This window comes from Nansenia antarctica (genome assembly GCF_963989245.1).
Source record: "Nansenia antarctica genome assembly, chromosome: 19".
Taxonomy (NCBI): Eukaryota; Metazoa; Chordata; class Actinopteri; order Argentiniformes; family Microstomatidae; genus Nansenia; species Nansenia antarctica.
This window is the reverse complement of record NC_137692.1, coordinates 10,808,334-10,828,333: the sequence shown is the minus strand read 5'-3', so window position 1 is coordinate 10,828,333 and position 20,000 is coordinate 10,808,334. Positions and strand designations below refer to the sequence as shown.

The following is a 20,000-nucleotide window of genomic DNA, read 5'->3' as shown; positions in this document are numbered from 1 at the left end:
ATGTTTACTTATTAATAAAAGACCCCTTGGCTAACCCATATGCTGGGATTACAACATATACTGTAAAACACACGTTATTACATGCCTCAGGAATTCAACAGCACATAAGTAAGTAGAGCAATTTGCTATAAAACTAAAGAGGATGGTGGTGGCTATCCTAATGGGTATTCTAATTAAGCAATATCACACGAGAGGGAGTGTGTTATACTGAATATCAGCACGGCTGTGATTGGGTCGTAGGTACGAGGCCGCAGGCCGAGTACCGAAGACGATCACAGCCGTGCTGATATTCAGTATAACAGCACGACCTCGAGTGTGATATTGCTTTTATACAACAGTTCTACAGCGCGATTTATTAGTTAACAGTAATAAGCGACAACAGATTATGATTTGTTTGTTTATTTAATCATAAAAAATAAAAATAAATTGTTCCGCAACTGAACTTCAAATGGACTGTTGCCTAGTAACCTGAACACAAACAATGTAGTCTAATTAACGATCATTTAGTAGAACATCTGTGCGGCGGAGTGATATATATAGTTAAAAGTCCCAGTGCTGTTATACTGTATATCAGCACTCATGGAATGCCTCTTGTCCAATCAAATTACTTGGTCGGAACTAACTGTTGTATAATTATCCCTTAAAACACTCAATCAACACTTTATGCTTTAATAAAACGATCTTATACTTTTTGCATGATTATACAGGCTTTTAAAATCCTAGGAGTGATTGAGACTCCCTATTATTTATTATTAGACCTACATATGTGACCCGTTCTAATCTTTTGGTTCTGCATAATCGGCAACCGATCAAAATGTTCATAGTTTTCTTTTGAAACACGGAAACTACAATCACAACACAAACTTGCTATTCAAGCCGAAATACTGCAACGCAATGGATTCGGTGAGTACGTGTCTGTGTCAGCAGTGGTTTCCTCCTGGGTCTCCTACCATAGCGTCCCATTTCATTCAGATGGCAACAGATATGAATGAATGAATGAATGAATGGTCTTTATTGTCATTGATATAGTACAGGTACCATACAACGACATTTGGGAGGGGGGGGCTCCCCTGGTGCTAGGAAAAAAAATACTAAAAACAAGAAGGGAAAAGAGCTGGTTTAAGGCTATATACACTATCCACTATACTATACTATACAAATAAAACACTGTGCTGTACTCTATGCTATGCTATAAATATCCTAACATTTCCTATCTCTGAACCTTATGCACCCGAGGGTTGTCATATTGCACATAGTATTATTGCACATTCATTTAAAGTGTCGCAGTTTGCAGGTTTGAAATGTTCACAGTTGTGTTTCAGTATTGCACTTGATTACAATCTAGTAGCTGCCATCAATTTGTCTAGATTGTCCAGGGCCAGATAGTGTGAGCTGACACTGTTGTACCCTGTGTCTGCAGGTCAGCTTGAATTTGTTTGGAAGTTGATCTAGGTTTTTTATCCCCCATTCAAACAATCCTTCGTTGCAATCTTTCATCTTTTTTTCTCTTCCGTCCACGTCAACAGAGGTTAGCGACAGTGCCATGGGCTATAAACGTCTTGATGACATTGCGCACAGGGGACACAGGAACATGAACATCTCTGAAGATGGACTTGTAGCCTTGAGATTGTCCTTGGCTTTTCCACAATTGTGGTTCTCAAATCCTCAGACAATGATTTGCTCTTATATCTTTTCTCCATGCTCAGTGTGGTACACACAGACACACAACACAAAGGTTGAGTCAACTTTTCTCCATTTTATCTGGTTACAAGTGTGATTTCTATATTGCCAACTTGCCACAGGAGAGTTTAATTACAAACGAAAGGAGTTACATTACATGCTTGAAATACAATTATTTCTTACAATTTTTAAAAGGTGCCAATAGTTTTGTCCAGTCCATTTTTGGAGTTCAGTGTGGAATTATATAAGATTTGGCCTTTTTTCTCAGCTTTTTTGTGTTGTTCCAGTACAAACAAAATAAATAAACATGTGAATAGCAAGGCATTTGTACCAATTTTCGGGGAGAAGTGGTGCATTATCTGACAGAAGTGCAGGGGTGCCAATGTTTGTGTCCATAACTGTATAAGATGTATAAGATGTAAAAACAGTGGAATCTTTTAAAATGTAATTGTGTACAGTTCACCTTCAATCACTTCTTCTTCATCCCAACAGGCCAGACAGAAACGCTAAAATGTCAGCGGAAATATGGGCGCCTTTTCTTCCATACTACATTTCTCCTATGCCTCTATTGTACTCTTCTACAAGTTATCAAAGATGTCTTTTGTGAGTTGTGTTTATTTACCTTTGAAGAGCAAATGTCATCTCAACCACTGGAAATACCTGCCCACTACATTAGTGTGTATGCGAGAGATCTTTTTTCCTATGGTTATTTTATCTGTGGAAATATGTTATCCTGTAGTTAAATTGCCTACTGTAAATAAAATGTTTGTGTAAATTAAAAATGTGTATAATTATAACAGCATTGTGATGGCTTTTGATTGCAGAACAGAAGTAAATACAATATTAAAGAGAATGCATTTATAGAAGACAATACCTCTCTATCTTCTATCTCCTATCTAACTCATCAACTCCCTCTATTTATCTTTTCACTCTCTCTATCTCTCTCTCTCTCTCTTGCTAGAGAGAGCAATGCCGCTGAAGCCAGTCTAGTTGAGCCATGCCGGGTGAACGCATGCAGCTTCCTTATGGACGCACAGCAACAAGCAACAACAATGCCCCAGCAGAATACCCACTCCATCCTGTTATCTGAACCGTTATCTGAACGAGGGCAAAGAAGTTCTCGCTTCCAACTCTGATCTGTGCTCCATGCTCCTCATCTCTCTTCTGCATGCACTCTGACTTCCTGGCTTCCGAGGGGCACAGCTTCATGAAGACAAAATACCAAACTTAAAAGCAAGAGTTCAAGAATTCACTCAACTGGCAACCAGTGTTGACATTCCCAGTGATGACATTCCTGCATTAGAGAGAGATGAGGTTATGCAGGTCATTTTGGAGATGATCTCGTGTAGAACAATGAGACCCTGTTATGAAATGCCAGTGACCTATCCCTCGGTGTCAAGTCCACTCACTTTAACGTGAATATTGAGACCTACAGGAACCAACCGCTCGCTAGTCAAACCAAAACACTGCAACGCAATAGATATATAACACTATAACACTTAGAACAATATAACACTACTTTACATTGTTAACAGGCTCACAAAACAAGCTGTGTTAGATGCCTAGCGAGTGTGTCGTTGATTTTCAACAATGCAGAAATGTATTCAGATTTTTTCGAAAGAAAAGTCGGATCATTACATCAGATCCCGATATGAGGACCAAAGCATTAGAATGTGTCACAAATGTATTGCAGGTCTGTTGTTACTCCTTTAGCTCGTATGAAACAGGCTTATTGCTTTGTTATAATGCTCTACTGTATGACTGCATCCAAAAGGTGCTATGAATGTTCAAAAGGCTGAATGAGACAGTATATAATCAGCATTAGAGAATGCTTCAAGTGAAGTGTTACATAAACTTACAATGTAACTACTGTACACTGCAACAAGTAAATGCTGCTATAAAAGTGCACCAGGATTCAACAGGAGATACACTATATGGATAAAAGTATTGGGACACCCGAACATCACACCCATATGTGCTTGTTGGACTTCTCATTCCAAAACCACGGGCATTAATATGGAGTTGGTCCCACCTTTGCCGCTAACAGCTTCCACTCTTCTGGGAAGACTTTCTACTAGATTTTAAAATATGGTTGCAGGGATTTGCTCCCATTCAGCAGTCGGCGTTCCAATTCATCCCAAAGGTGTTTGATGGGGTTGAGGTCAGAGCTCTGTGCTGGCCAGTCAAGTTCTCCCAGACCAAACATGGCAAACCATGTCATTATGGACCTCACTTTGTGTATGGGGGCATTGTCATTCTGAAACTGGAAAGGGCCTTCCCCAAACTGTTGCGACAAAGTTGGAAGTATACAATTCTCTAGAATCACATTGTATGCTGTAGCATTAAGATTTCCCTTCACTGGGGGGGGCCTAGCCCAAACCATGAAAACAGCCCCAGACAATAATTGTGTCCACATACTTTTGTCCATATAGTGTATGTATACAAAATGACAAATATTGGAGATGTCTAAAACCTAAGGATTTCCTTAACACTAGTCATAGCAAATGGATATCCACAGGCGCTATAGACAATATGATCAATTAATAGCAAACATCTCCAAGGACCCTCTGAGACAAGATGAACACCTGCTCCCAAAAGGTCTCACCGTAGCGTTGACCCTCATAATGGTGAATAGAAGATGACCTTACAGTTCTGAATAGCTCATCTATTTCAACCTTAATGGGCCACACGTATAGATAGAAATACAGTTTGCATGATCAAAGTGATTACATGCAGACGCAGACGCAGACGCAGACACAGACACGCACCCTTCATTACACCTGTATTTCCAAACATAGGCGTATTACATTCGTTTAACTCAAACCACTGATTACAGACATTTGGAACACTTTTGTGAGTAACTTGATTGCTTATTATAAGCCAGAAGACCAAATCAATATTTGTTTTGAATGTGGTTTGCATGGTGGACCCAAAGAGCCAACAGATATTTCTGTGGACTGTGTTCTGTTATTTCACATCTTCCAGTCAATGTCCGTCAATGTTCTATTCAATATCTAAGCTCTTTAAAATACTCCAAAAATAATAATGCTAATGATTCTTAAGTCATGACTTAACACAAGCAGTTTATTATTTGTGGTCCTCCGTGGCTCAGTTGGTAGAGCGTGGCGCTAACAACACTTAGGTTTTAGATTCCTACAGGGACCAGTTATACAGAAACATGCACTCACTGTAAGTCGCTTTAAATAAAAGCATCAGATAAATGGCATATATATATATATATATCATTTATTGCATGGCATTGATCTAATTTAATGATTACACGGTTACTAATGTTAACAAATAGAGGTGTCCAGACATAAATCTGGGGACTTTGGTTAATAATGCGGATCCTGGGCGCTTCTAGTGTTAATCTAACGTGAAAACTCCTCCACACTCAGGGAGAGAGGGATTACATCATACAGAAGGCTTAGAGAGGCAATGTTAGTTTTATCTTCCAGATTGTATTATGACTGGGAACTGATGTTGTCCTGACAGCTTGTGTACTGAGTGTTCACTCCGAGCTCCTCAAAGGATATTTAGGTTGATTTAGTGTTTTTGGGAGATAATTTTCTCATTTGATTTGCATTGCAGGGGTCGAGGTCTCACCATTATAAAAAGCACAAGAAAAACAAAAAACAAATAAATGTCAGAGTGGGTAAATGAAGAGGCACTGTGCTGTACTTCAAAGGAACGTGTCTCTATGTTTTTTTAATGAGGGTAAACACGGAGGCAAATCTATTACCGCAGCAACACAGCTAATTCTAATGACCGTTTATCTCAACATGATACAATTGCAGTCTGTTTCATGTATCAAATGCAGAAATATCTTAGAGTACTAACAACACAAAAAAACACATCTGATATTGTAATCAGGGACAGAGAGAAAGATAAACAACAGGTGCCTCTGTCTGTCTGTCTGTCTGTCTCTCTCTCTCTCTCTCTCTCTCTCTCTCTCTCTCTCTCTCTCTCTCTCTCTCTCTCTCTCTCTCTCTCTCTCTCTCTCTCTCTCTCTCTGTCTGGGTCTGTCTGGAGAGTTCAGGGAGTCTTGTCCTGTCGCTCCCTTGTTCCCCGTCGATGTGTCTGTGGCATTGATGTGTCTGTGGCGGCGTTTGCCTTCCCAAAACACGGTTACCCCCAAAACACGTCAATGGATTGAGGAAGCAGGGAAGCTGCTTACCTTCTGAAGACTTACAAAACTAGCTTTCAACACAATGAATAAGAAGCAATTGTTATTGTAATTGTAATTGTGAGTGGCAGGGCCACCTGGCAATCCCAGAGAAGCAATCCCAGAGAAGCCTTAAATAATAATTGACCATTTAGCATTTAATCCAAAATGATTTACAATCAGAGATCACATGGACATTCTCCCCGAGTGATGTCTCAAAGGTATTTCAGGTAGGATTTGAACTCATGACCTTCTGCTCACCAGTCCAACTCACTATCCACCAGACCAGAACACCACCATCAATCAAGCAAAATGTCATTATCAAAGATCCTGAATTGACGTGGAAAATCTTCTCTTTAGTGAAGAATGGACTGACATATATGCATTCATCTTGCCAACCTTCAGAAACGCTAAGCCTGTATGCCTCTTGTGCAATGAAATGGTAGCTGTTGCAAAATAATTACAATCTTCACTGTTACAATGACATAAGGCACCGTGGTAAAGTTGTTTTTATATTCGACATTCAACAGACATTCACATTCGGCATTTTAGGGACCGTGGTAAAAGTGTGGTAAAAGTAGTGAAAACCCCAATGGAGATATGGCTGTCCTGATCAATAACTCTGCCAATATTGGGCCAATGCACCTCAAACCAAATGTAGATTGTTCTGGGAGTGCCCCTCTAAAAATGGCAACCTTTGGATTTCTCAATCAATTGATTAGGAATTTATTAAAATTCAAGAACTCATAAACCCTATGGAGATATGGCTTTCCTGATCAATAACTCTGCCAATATTGGGTCAAAACACCTCAAACCAATTGTAGATTGTTCTGGGAGTGCCCATCAAAAAATGGCAACCTTTGGATTTCTCAATCAATTGATTAGGAATTTATAAAAATTCAAGAACTCAAAAACCCTATGGAGATATGGCTGTCCTGATCAATAACTCTGCCAATATTGGGTCAAAACACCTCAAACCAATTGTAGATTGTTCTGGGAGTGCCCATCAAAAAATGGCAACCTTTGAATTTCGCAATCAATTGATTAGGAATTTATTAAAATTCAAGAACTCAAAAACCCTATGGAGATATGGCTGTCCTGATCAATAACTCTGCCAATATTGGGTCAAAACACCTCAAACCAATTGTAGATTGTTCTGGGAGTGCCCATCAAAAAATGGCAACCTTTGAATTTTGCAATCAATTGATTAGGAATTTATTAAAATTCAAGAACTCATAAACCCTATGGAGATATGACTTTCCTGATCAATAACTCTGCCAATATTGGGTCAAAACACCTCAAACCAATTGTAGATTGTTCTGTGAGTGCCCATCAAAAAATGGCAATCTTTGGATTTCGCAATCAATTGATTAGGAATTTATAAAAATTCAAGAACTCAAAAACCCTATGGAGATATGGCTGTCCTGATCAATAACTCTGCCAATATTGGGTCAAAACACCTCAAACCAATTGTAGATTGTTCTGGGAGTGCCCATCAAAAAATGGCAACCTTTGAATTTCGCAATCAATTGATTAGGAATTTATTAAAATTCAAGAACTCAAAAACCCTATGGAGATATGGCTGTCCTGATCAATAACTCTGCCAATATTGGGTCAAAACACCTCAAACCAATTGTAGATTGTTCTGTGAGTGCCCATCAAAAAATGGCAACCTTTGGATTTCGCAATCAATTGATTAGGAATTTATTAAAATTCAAGAACTCAAAAACCCTATGGAGATATGGCTGTCCTGATCAATAACTCTGCCAATATTGGGCCAATGCACCTCAAACTAATTGCAGATTGTTCTGGGAGTGCCCATCAAAAAATGGCAACCTTTGGATTTCGCAATCAATTGATTAGGAATTTATTAAAATTAAAGAACTCAAAAACCCTATGGAGATATGGCTGTCCTGATCAATAACTCTGCCAATATTGGGTCAAAACACCTCAAACCAATTGTAGATTGTTCTGGGAGTGCCCATCAACAAATGGCAACCTTTGGATTTCGCAATCAATTGATTAGGAATTTATTAAAATTCAAGAACTCAAAAACCCTATGGAGATATGGCTGTCCTGATCAATAACTCTGCCAATATTGGGCCAATGCACCTCAAACCAATTGCAGATTGTTCTGGGAGTGCCCATCAAAAAATGGCAACCTTTGTTTTTCGCAATCAATTGATTAGGAATTTATTAAAATTCAAGAACTCAAAAACCCTATGGAGATATGGCTGTCCTGATCAATAACTCTGCCAATATTGGGCCAATGCACCTCAAACTAATTGCAGATTGTTCTGGGAGTGCCCATCAAAAAATGGCAACCTTTGGATTTCGCAATCAATTGATTAGGAATTTATTAAAATTCAAGAACTCAAAAACCCTATTGAGATATGGCTGTCCTGATCAATAACTCTGCCAATATTGGGTCAAAACACCTCAAACCAATTGTAGATTGTTCTGGGAGTGCCCATCAAAAAATGGCAACCTTTGGATTTCGCAATCAATTGATTAGGAATTTATTACAATTCAAGAACTCAAAAACCCTATGGAGATATGGCTGTCCTGATCAATAACTCTGCCAATATTGGGCCAATGCACCTCAAACCAATTGCAGATTGTTCTGGGAGTGCCCATCAAAAAATGGCAACCTTTGGATTTCGCAATCAATTGATTAGGAATTTATTAAAATTCAAGAACTCAAAAACCCTATGGAGATATGGCTGTCCTGATCAATAACTCTGCCAATATTGGGCCAATGCACCTCAAACTAATTGCAGATTGTTCTGGGAGTGCCCATCAAAAAATGGCAACCTTTGGATTTCGCAATCAATTGATTAGGAATTTATTAAAATTCAAGAACTCAAAAACCCTATTGAGATATGGCTGTCCTGATCAATAACTCTGCCAATATTGGGTCAAAACACCTCAAACCAATTGTAGATTGTTCTGGGAGTGCCCATCAAAAAATGGCAACCTTTGGATTTCGCAATCAATTGATTAGGAATTTATTACAATTCAAGAACTCAAAAACCCTATGGAGATATGGCTGTCCTGATCAATAACTCTGCCAATATTGGGCCAATGCACCTCAAACCAATTGCAGATTGTTCTGGGAGTGCCCATCAAAAAATGGCAACCTTTGGATTTCGCAATCAATTGATTAGGAATTTATTAAAATTCAAGAACTCAAAAACCCTATGGAGATATGGCTGTCCTGATCAATAACTCTGCCAATATTGGGCCAATGCACCTCAAACTAATTGCAGATTGTTCTGGGAGTGCCCATCAAAAAATGGCAATCTTTGGATTTCGCAATCAATTGATTAGGAATTTATTAAAATTCAAGAACTCAAAAACCCTATGGAGATTTGGCTTTCCTGATCAATAACTCTGCCAATATTGGGTCAAAACACCTCAAACCAATTGTAAATTGTTCTGGGAGTGCCCATCAAAAAATGGCAACCTTTGGATTTCAAAATCAATTGATTAGGAATTTATTAAAATTCAAGAACTCAAAAACCCTATGGAGATATGGCTTTCCCGACTCGGATGACTGTCACTTTGGAGATCCTCAAGAGCAGGGGTCCCCAAACTACGGCCCGCGGGCCGAACACGGCCCGCCCCCACACTTGGACCGGCCCTTTGAACAACGTGTAATTTCTAACTGCAATTGCGGCATTGCACCGACGTGGTGGCGGGGGCGCTGTTTCGCAAATAATTGGAAATAAATTTCCACCATAAATTGATGCAGAAAGGGCACAAATTGCATCTAAATTCACCAGAATGCAAGAAATTAAGTGTTTGATGCTCGTTTAAGGAACCCCAGACAGCCCTGCTTCATGGGTCCCCCGTGTATGATGAGGGTCCTCCCTCAAGTATCAGACTGTAAAACTGATTATATTTCATTGACATATCACTATAGGTATAAATTCCATCCAAATTCAACTGTTTAGACTTTGTTTGCATCCACCAGTGCTCTCCTGCGCACAATTGCTTTGCGCAACCGCCTCCATTCCACTCCGTTCCATATTATTTTATGTTAGAGACCAACCCAGGCCCCCCATCACAGAAAGGAAAAATGATGTGGCCCTCACAGAAAAAAGTTTGGGGACCCCTGCTCAAGAGGGTCTGCATCAACCAGAATGACAGATTTGGGTTCTATTCTAAAGAAATCTAAAATCTAATATTTGAAGTTAGGGTATGATGATTAATGTTTAATTATGTTTTTTATGTTTGTATCCCCAATGTTTGTCTGTGACCATCAAGGACCGCAATGGAAATAAGTTTTAACTTTATTGTGTCATCCTTGACAATTTAAAATCAAGAATATGTATTCTTCTGATGCATTGTTCTTTGTATATTTTTATAAATTTGTCAATAAAATTCATTCATTCATGTCTATGTTGTATTGTTGCAACATTGTTCCCGGAAAGCATTCCTATATCGTGTGCGTGCATGGTAATAAACACATTTCTGATCTTCAGGTCTGATCTGAATTAATTGATTGACTGTGCTTGGTTGATTCAGAGGAACGATATTATGGAGCTACATCCATTCATCCGGCACGCAAAGGATTTTAATCCGGCCCTTTGATTAATTTTATTAGAACATGAAATATTATAATAACTTCCCACAAAGAAAAATGTTGTGTCAAGAATGCACTTCCATTCTATCTCATCCAATGGGAGGATTGGTGAGTAGGTGAGAGATGATTGTAATATTTAATAAATAATAATAATAATAATATTAAACATTTCTCCATCTGCCACTGTAATGTAATCTGTTTTGAATGTATCTTTAATTGGGCACTTTTGATCATCAGTATTGGTGATGGTGAGAAGTGAGATAATTAGATCAATATTAATGTAGCCTATATAAATGGAAAAATGTATTATACTGCCCTATTGTGTATGCTACATAAATACATTGTTAACACTTTAACACTAAATACATACAGAGTATTAAGGGTATACATTTAAAATAGATGAGTAGCCCTGAGCCTAATGGACGAAGGACTGCCGGGCGTTGTAAACTTACATGACCGTCGCGGAGCTTACGTCGCGGTCGCGGAGCTTAACCTGTCATTTCAACAGCGCATCGCCCGGCGACGAGAAATAGGCCTAGCCTACATAATGGAAAGTAGCCTAATGGAAGTAGCCTATGGAAAGTAGCCAAATCAGTAGCCAAATCTTGCACTTTATATTCCTGTAGACCTACTTATTTACAATTTATTCCGTTTGTCTAATCATCTCAAGCAGGAAATTATAGTTTGTTAACCGTCAACAGCAGCTCGGATATATATATATATTTTTGATGGGTCGTACCAAAAGCAAAGAAAATCTTTGGAGGAAAGCTGGAGGAGAGGAGACACTGATCAAAGAGTTTCACTCTCAAAATGTATTTAAAGTTAATCCGAAATGGAACTCAGCAGTGTGGTCCACCTTATGCAAGAGTATATTTGGGACAGATAAATCATCCATCAGAACATGGCTTCGTCAGGTATGGCACCAAAATCGGAGAGGGGTGAGATCATCAGTTGCCAAATTATGTGTAGCACGTACACCCAAAATACATGTAAATGTGAGGAAGGTGGATATGACACAGGAGGAGGAGGAGGAGGAGGAGAAGGTGGATATGACACAGGAGGAGGAGGAGGAGAAGGTGGATATGACACAGGAGGAGGAGGAGGAGGAGGAGGAGGAGGAGAAGGTGGATATGACACAGGAGGAGGAGGAGGAGGAGAAGGTGGATATGACACAGGAGGAGGAGGAGGAGGAGGAGGAGGAGGAGGAGGAGAAGGTGGATATGACACAGGAGGAGGAGGAGGAGGACGAGAAGGTGGATATGACACAGGAGGAGGAGGAGGAGGAGGTGGATATGACACAGGAGGAGGAGGAGGAGGAGGAGGAGAAGGTGGATATGACACAGGAGGATGAGGAGGAGGAGGAGGAGGAGGAGAAGGTGGATATGACACAGGAGGAGGAGGAGGAGGAGGAGGAGGAGGAGGAGGAGATGGATATGACACAGGAGGAGGATCTGGAGGACACAAATGTGGAGGAAGAGCATGCCGATAATGACAATACGGCAGAGCTCTCTATAACAGAGGAGGACATTGCTGACAATACCAAATACAGGCAAACAAGACCAGGACTCAAGACATTCCACATTCACATTGAAAAAAACAAATGGAAAGACATTAAGCCGCTGCCTGGCACCAACCAGCTCCGAAAACCTTGGACTGACATATTCTATAAGAACTTCCGGAAGACAAATCCTAGCTGCACCCTGACATTCCAGTATCAACATGTTAAGGTGAAGCAGGGCCGAAAGAAGAAGTGTCCCTACCTCAAAGTGAAGGCGGCTTGTACTTTCAAGGCCTGTGAAGCGCGCTACAGCTTTACCATAGAAAAAAAAACATCCAAAAGGAGTGAAATGGTTAAAATCAGTGTAACACGTCATGGATGTGTAAAACATGAGAAAGTGGAAGTAAGGTCACGGCCTGTGACATATCTAAAGAGGGGAAAGATAGCCAGAGCCCTTCACAAAGGTGTCAGCAACACATACTACCGTAAACTCAGTAAGACACCAGTGGATGAGTTGGTGGCTGGAAACATGACAAGAATAATTTCAAAAAATGTGCTTGAAGAGATCGGCTCAGAATTCCATCGCAGCACACGTCTACACAATGACATAATCTTGGAATTAATCCTTACTCAAAGGATCCAACGAGAGTCAGACACCTTCACCTTCTGTCCTGGATATATCCAGCACCTGCAGGTAGATCCCTTTGCTGTCCATCTGTACACAGAGTGTGGCTTGGGAATTGCCATCCAGCACTTATAGAGCAGAAAACCTGTGACCCTGTTCTTAGATGCTACTGGAGGGATAGTGAGCAAAATTCCCGACCAAAACAAAAGGGTATTTTACTACTGCCTTACCCTGCCTGGAGGAGGAAGAGACAGACCACCTCTGCCTGTGACAGAAATGATCACAAATGACCACGCCGTCCCAAATCTGTCATTCTGGTTGATGCAGACCCTCTTGAGGATCTCCAAAGTGACAGTCATCCGAGTCCACCAGGTGGAGCTTGATTACAGTTGGGCCTTAATCCAGAGTGCCCTTCTGGCCTTCAATAAGGAGAATGTCATCATTTACCTCGAGAAGGCACACCTTCTTATTGAGGGGAGATATACCAGGAGACAAATGAGGAAGATGACTGTTGTCCACCTCTGCTCTGCTCATATCATCAAGGCTGTGAGTGGGGCGTTCAGCAGGAAGACCACAGACAAGGCTCTGAGAGAGTTTGCAACTTACTGCGTTGCACAGCTGTTGAATAGCACATGCATGCTGGCTGCTCTCACAGTCTTTCGTCACATGTGTGTTGTGTTCACGGCAAAGTACTCATCAGAGGTGATAAAGAAGAGTATCACTGTCTTGCAAGGGCTCATAGCCAAAACTGGCACACTACATGGTGATACACAAACAAAGCCTCTCCTCCAACAGAATGAGCTTCCAACAAATGCTGAAACCATCTTTGCAAGGTCACCTTTTACAAAGGAGTTCATGGGAGTGTTTGAGGAGGTCTCTGGTGAAATTCGGATGGAGAGTAACCATCAAGCACTTCCAAACCACTACTACTGTCCTGAGCTACTAGATGTGCTGTTCAGTGACTACTTGGGAATCTTCCCATTGTGGAGTGGAATCCTCCTTGGTGACCTCTGCCGGTATGCTGTGGATGGAGACCACATAAAGGAATTTTAATAAATGCCTAATCAATTGATTGGGAAAATTAAAGGTTGCCATTTTTGGAGGGGCACTCCCAGAACAATATACAATTGGTTTGAGGTGTTTTGACCCAATATTGGCAGAGTTATTGATCAGGAAAGCCATATCTCCATAGGGTTTTTGAGTTCTTGATATTTAATAAATTCCTAATCAATTGATTGCGAAATTCAAAGGTTGCCATTTTTTGATGGGCACTCCCAGAACAATCTACAATTGGTTTGAGGTGTTTTGACCCAATATTGGCAGAGTTATTGATCAGGACAGCCATATCTCCATAGGGTTTTTGTGTTCTTGAATTTTAATAAATTCCTACTCAATTGATTGCGAAATCCAAAGGTTGCCATTTTTTGATGGGCACTCCCAGAACAATCTACAATTGGTTTGAGGTGTTTTGACCCAATATTGGCAGAGTTATTGATCAGGACAGCCATATCTCCATAGGGTTTTTGAGTTCTTGAATTTTAATAAATTCCTAATCAATTGATTGCGAAATTCAAAGGTTGCCATTTTTTGATGGGCACTCCCAGAACAATCTACAATTGGTTTGAGGTGTTTTGACCCAATATTGGCAGAGTTATTGATCAGGACAGCCATATCTCCATAGGGTTTTTGAGTTCTTGAATGTTTATAAATTCCTAATCAATTGATTGCGAAATCCAAAGGTTGCCAATTTTTTGATGGGCACTCCCAGAACAATCTGCAATTGGTTTGAGGTGCATTGGCCCAATATTGGCAGAGTTATTGATCAGGACAGCCATATCTCCATAGGGTTTTTGAGTTCTTGAATTTTAATAAATTCCTAATCAATTGATTGCGAAATCCAAAGGTTGCCAGTTTTTGATGGGCACTCCCAGAACAATCTACAATTGGTTTGAGGTGTTTTGACCCAATATTGGCAGAGTTATTGATCAGGAAAGCCAAATCTCCATAGGGTTTTTGAGTTCTTGAATTTTAATAAATTCCTAATCAATTGATTGGGAAAAACAGAGGTTGCCATTTTTGGATGGGCACTCCCAGAACAATATACAATTGGTTTGAGGTGTTTTGACCCAATATTGGCAGAGTTATTGATCAGGACAGCCATATCTCCATAGGGTTTTTGAGTTCTTGATATTTAATAAATTCCTAATCAATTGATTGCGAAATTCAAAGGTTGCCATTTTTTGATGGGCACTCCCAGAACAATCTACAATTGGTTTGAGGTGTTTTGACCCAATATTGGCAGAGTTATTGATCAGGACAGCCATATCTCCATAGGGTTTTTGAGTTCTTGAATTTTAATAAATTCCTAATCAATTGATTGGGAAAAACAAAGGTTGCCATTTTTTGATGGGCACTCCCAGAACAATCTACAATTGGTTTGAGGTGTTTTGACCCAATATTGGCAGAGTTATTGATCAGGAAGCCATATCTCCATAGGGTTTTTGAGTTCTTGAATTTTAATAAAATCCTAATCAATTGATTGCGAAATCCAAAGGTTGCCATTTTTTGATGGGCACTCCCAGAACAATCTACAATTGGTTTGAGGTGCATTGGCCCAATATTGGCAGAGTAATTGATCAGGAAAGCCAAATCTCCATTGGGTTTTTGAGTTCTTGAATTTTAATAAATTCTTTATCAATTGATTGCGAAATCCAAAGGTTGTCATTTTTTGATGGGAACTCCCAGAACAATCTACAATTGGTTTGAGGTGCATTGGCCCAATATTGGCAGAGTTATTGATCAGGAAAGCCAAATCTCCATTGGGTTTTTGAGTTCTTGAATTTTAATAAATTCCTAATCAATTGATTTTGAAATCCAAAGGTTGCCATTTTTTGATGGGCACTCCCAGAACAATTTACAATTGGTTTGAGGTGTTTTGACCCAATATTGGCAGAGTTATTGATCAGGAAAGCCAAATCTCCATAGGGTTTTTGAGTTCTTGATTTTTAATAAATTCCTAATCAATTGATTGCGAAATCCAAAGGTTGCCATTTTTTGATGGGCACTCCCAGAACAATTTACAATTGGTTTGAGGTGTTTTGACCCAATATTGGCAGAGTTATTGATCAGGAAAGCCAAATCTCCATAGGGTTTTTGAGTTCTTGAATTTTAATAAATTCCTAATCAATTGATTGGGAAAAACAGAGGTTGCCATTTTTGGATGGGCACTCCCAGAACAATATACAATTGGTTTGAGGTGTTTTGACCCAATATTGGCAGAGTTATTGATCAGGACAGCCATATCTCCATAGGGTTTTTGAGTTCTTGATATTTAATAAATTCCTAATCAATTGATTGCGAAATTCAAAGGTTGCCATTTTTTGATGGGCACTCCCAGAACAATCTACAATTGGTTTGAGGTGTTTTGACCCAATATTGGCAGAGTTATTGATCAGGACAGCCATATCTCCATAGGGTTTTTGAGTTCTTGAATTTTAATAAATTCCTAATCAATTGATTGGGAAAAACAAAGGTTGCCATTTTTTGATGGGCACTCCCAGAACAATCTACAATTGGTTTGAGGTGTTTTGACCCAATATTGGCAGAGTTATTGATCAGGAAGCCATATCTCCATAGGGTTTTTGAGTTCTTGAATTTTAATAAAATCCTAATCAATTGATTGCGAAATCCAAAGGTTGCCATTTTTTGATGGGCACTCCCAGAACAATCTACAATTGGTTTGAGGTGCATTGGCCCAATATTGGCAGAGTAATTGATCAGGAAAGCCAAATCTCCATTGGGTTTTTGAGTTCTTGAATTTTAATAAATTCTTTATCAATTGATTGCGAAATCCAAAGGTTGTCATTTTTTGATGGGAACTCCCAGAACAATCTACAATTGGTTTGAGGTGCATTGGCCCAATATTGGCAGAGTTATTGATCAGGAAAGCCAAATCTCCATTGGGTTTTTGAGTTCTTGAATTTTAATAAATTCCTAATCAATTGATTTTGAAATCCAAAGGTTGCCATTTTTTGATGGGCACTCCCAGAACAATTTACAATTGGTTTGAGGTGTTTTGACCCAATATTGGCAGAGTTATTGATCAGGAAAGCCAAATCTCCATAGGGTTTTTGAGTTCTTGATTTTTAATAAATTCCTAATCAATTGATTGCGAAATCCAAAGGTTGCCATTTTTTGATGGGCACTCCCAGAACAATTTACAATTGGTTTGAGGTGTTTTGACCCAATATTGGCAGAGTTATTGATCAGGAAAGCCAAATCTCCATAGGGTTTTTGAGTTCTTGATATTTAATAAATTCCTAATCAATTGATTGCGAAATTCAAAGGTTGCCATTTTTTGATGGGCACTCCCAGAACAATCTACAATTGGTTTTAGGTGTTTTGACCCAATATTGGCAGAGTTATTGATCAGGACAGCCATATCTCCATAGGGTTTTTGAGTTCTTGAATTTTTATAAATTCCTAATCAATTGATTGGGAAAAACAAAGGTTGCCATTTTTTGATGGGCACTCCCAGAACAATCTACAATTGGTTTGAGGTGTTTTGACCCAATATTGGCGGAGTTATTGATCAGGAAGCCATATCTCCATAGGGTTTTTGAGTTCTTGAATTTTAATAAAATCCTAATCAATTGATTGCGAAATCCAAAGGTTGCCATTTTTTGATGGGCACTCCCAGAACAATCTACAATTGGTTTGAGGTGCATTGGCCCAATATTGGCAGAGTTATTGATCAGGAAAGCCAAATCTCCATTGGGTTTTTGAGTTCTTGAATTTTAATAAATTCCTAATCAATTGATTTTGAAATCCAAAGGTTGCCATTTTTTGATGGGCACTCCCAGAACAATTTACAATTGGTTTGAGGTGTTTTGACCCAATATTGGCAGAGTTATTGATCAGGAAAGCCAAATCTCCATAGGGTTTTTGAGTTCTTGATTTTTAATAAATTCCTAATCAATTGATTGCGAAATCCAAAGGTTGCCATTTTTTGGTGGGCACTCCCAGAACAATTTACAATTGGTTTGAGGTGTTTTGACCCAATATTGGCAGAGTTATTGATCAGGAAAGCCAAATCTCCATAGGGTTTTTGAGTTCTTGATATTTAATAAATTCCTAATCAATTGATTGCGAAATTCAAAGGTTGCCATTTTTTGATGGGCACTCCCAGAACAATCTACAATTGGTTTGAGGTGTTTTGACCCAATATTGGCAGAGTTATTGATCAGGACAGCCATATCTCCATAGGGTTTTTGAGTTCTTGAATTTTTATAAATTACTAATCAATTGATTGGGAAAAACAAAGGTTGCCATTTTTTGATGGGCACTCCCAGAACAATCTACAATTGGTTTGAGGTGCATTGGCCCAATATTGGCAGAGTTATTGATCAGGAAAGCCAAATCTCCATTGGGTTTTTGAGTTCTTGAATTTTAATAAATTCCTAATCAATTGATTGCGAAATCCAAAGGTTGCCATGTTTTGATGGGCACTCCCAGAACAATCTACAATTGGTTTGAGGTGTTTTGACCCAATATTGGCAGAGTTATTGATCAGGAAAGCCAAATCTCCATAGGGTTTTTGAGTTCTTGAATTTTAATAAATTATTTATCAATTGATTGCGAAATCCAAAGGTTGCCATTTTTTGATGGGAACTCCCAGAACAATCTACAATTGGTTTGAGGTGCATTGGCCCAATATTGGCAGAGTTATTGATCAGGAAAGCCAAATCTCCATTGGGTTTTTGAGTTCTTGAATTTTAATAAATTCCTAATCAATTGATTTTGAAATCCAAAGGTTGCCATTTTTTGATGGGCACTCCCAGAACAATTTACAATTGGTTTGAGGTGTTTTGACCCAATATTGGCAGAGTTATTGATCAGGAAAGCCAAATCTCCATAGGGTTTTTGAGTTCTTGATTTTTAATAAATTCCTAATCAATTGATTGCGAAATCCAAAGGTTGCCATTTTTTGATGGGCACTCCCAGAACAATTTACAATTGGTTTGAGGTGTTTTGACCCAATATTGGCAGAGTTATTGATCAGGAAAGCCAAATCTCCATAGGGTTTTTGAGTTCTTGAATTTTAATAAATTCCTAATCAATTGATTGGGAAAAATAAAGAGTGCCATATTTGGAGGGCCACTCCCAGAACAATCTACAATTGGTTTGAGGTGCATTGGCCCAATATTGACAGAGTTATTGATCAGGACAGCCATATCTCCATTGGGTTTTTCACTACTTTTACCACACTTTTACCACGGTCCCTAAAATGCCGAATGTGAATGTCAGTTGAATGTCGAATATAAAAACAACTTTACCACGGTACATAAGGCACGCAGCTCTCTAAGAGTCATACTCTGACCAGTCCGAGGCCTGTCACAGTCAAATTGCGAGTTTGAAAGCTGGATATAGACATGCCAGTGGAGATATTAACTAATAATAACTATATAATTAATATTTGAACAAGAAAGGGCATTCAGTGCACAACCAGCGAAGCAAGGTTGGTTGCAGCTTTAGGTCTGACTCCTCCTGCTTCGGGTTGTGTAGACTACGTACTCGCCAATAATAAGATGACAGATGGATTTTAGAACCTGTGGGTTGAACGCATGAACGCATGTATTGAGTGAGGTAGGCCAATTGTTTTTGGGCTTCAATATTGGAAGCATTGTTTTCATATTGTAGCAAACAATACAGCACAGGGGGATAGCTCACTTTCCAACCGTGTGTGCTAACCCCCCCCCCCAGGTTTGTTACAATATTATAAAAAATAAAAATAAAAAATCTATATACCGGTATATATATATATATATATATATATATATATATATATATATATATATATATATATATATATATATACTGTATATGTTACGGTACATGTGGGAATACGGTACATCAACAATCAACAAAATAGAATATAATATTAGAAAAAAAAGTGGGAAAACTAGGGTTAGGGTTAGGTGCTAGGGTGCTAGGGTTAAGGTTAGGGTTATTGTTAGGGTTAGGGTTAAGGTTAGGGTTAGACATGCCAGCATGTACCAAGTCACCCTAGCACCTAACCCTAGTTTTCCCACATGTTTTTCTAATATTATATTCTATTTTGTTGATTAACCAGATATGTGGTGAATAAGGAGCCTTTAAAAGTCAAAAGTCTCTTTGGAAGGTGGGTTTAGGATGGAGAATAGGATGGGGGGGAACATGGAGTAAGGAGGGAGGACAGGACAAGGGGGGGGGGGGGGTGAGAAAGGATTAAGGAGAGAGAGTGGAAGGTTACACTCCAATAAATCCCTCTTGCTGTCTAGACCCACAACATGTTTCTGCTTCTCTTTCATGACCCTCACCCTCTTGCAATCTCGCTATATAAGGACAACTCAAATTAAATAAATAGCTTGAAGCCTTTTAGTCAATTAGTGACACTCTCTCTGTG

The 20,000-nt window shown here is 39.2% G+C and overlaps 1 protein-coding gene across 1 annotated transcript in view; it reads right to left on the bottom strand.

Annotated features, from left to right (window-relative positions):
• Positions 1-20,000, bottom strand: part of LOC308174167 (protocadherin-15-like) — a gene marked incomplete at both ends in the record, with an annotated part of 188,179 nt that overhangs the window by 138,908 nt on the left and 29,271 nt on the right. The gene's annotated exons all lie outside the window — the stretch shown is intronic.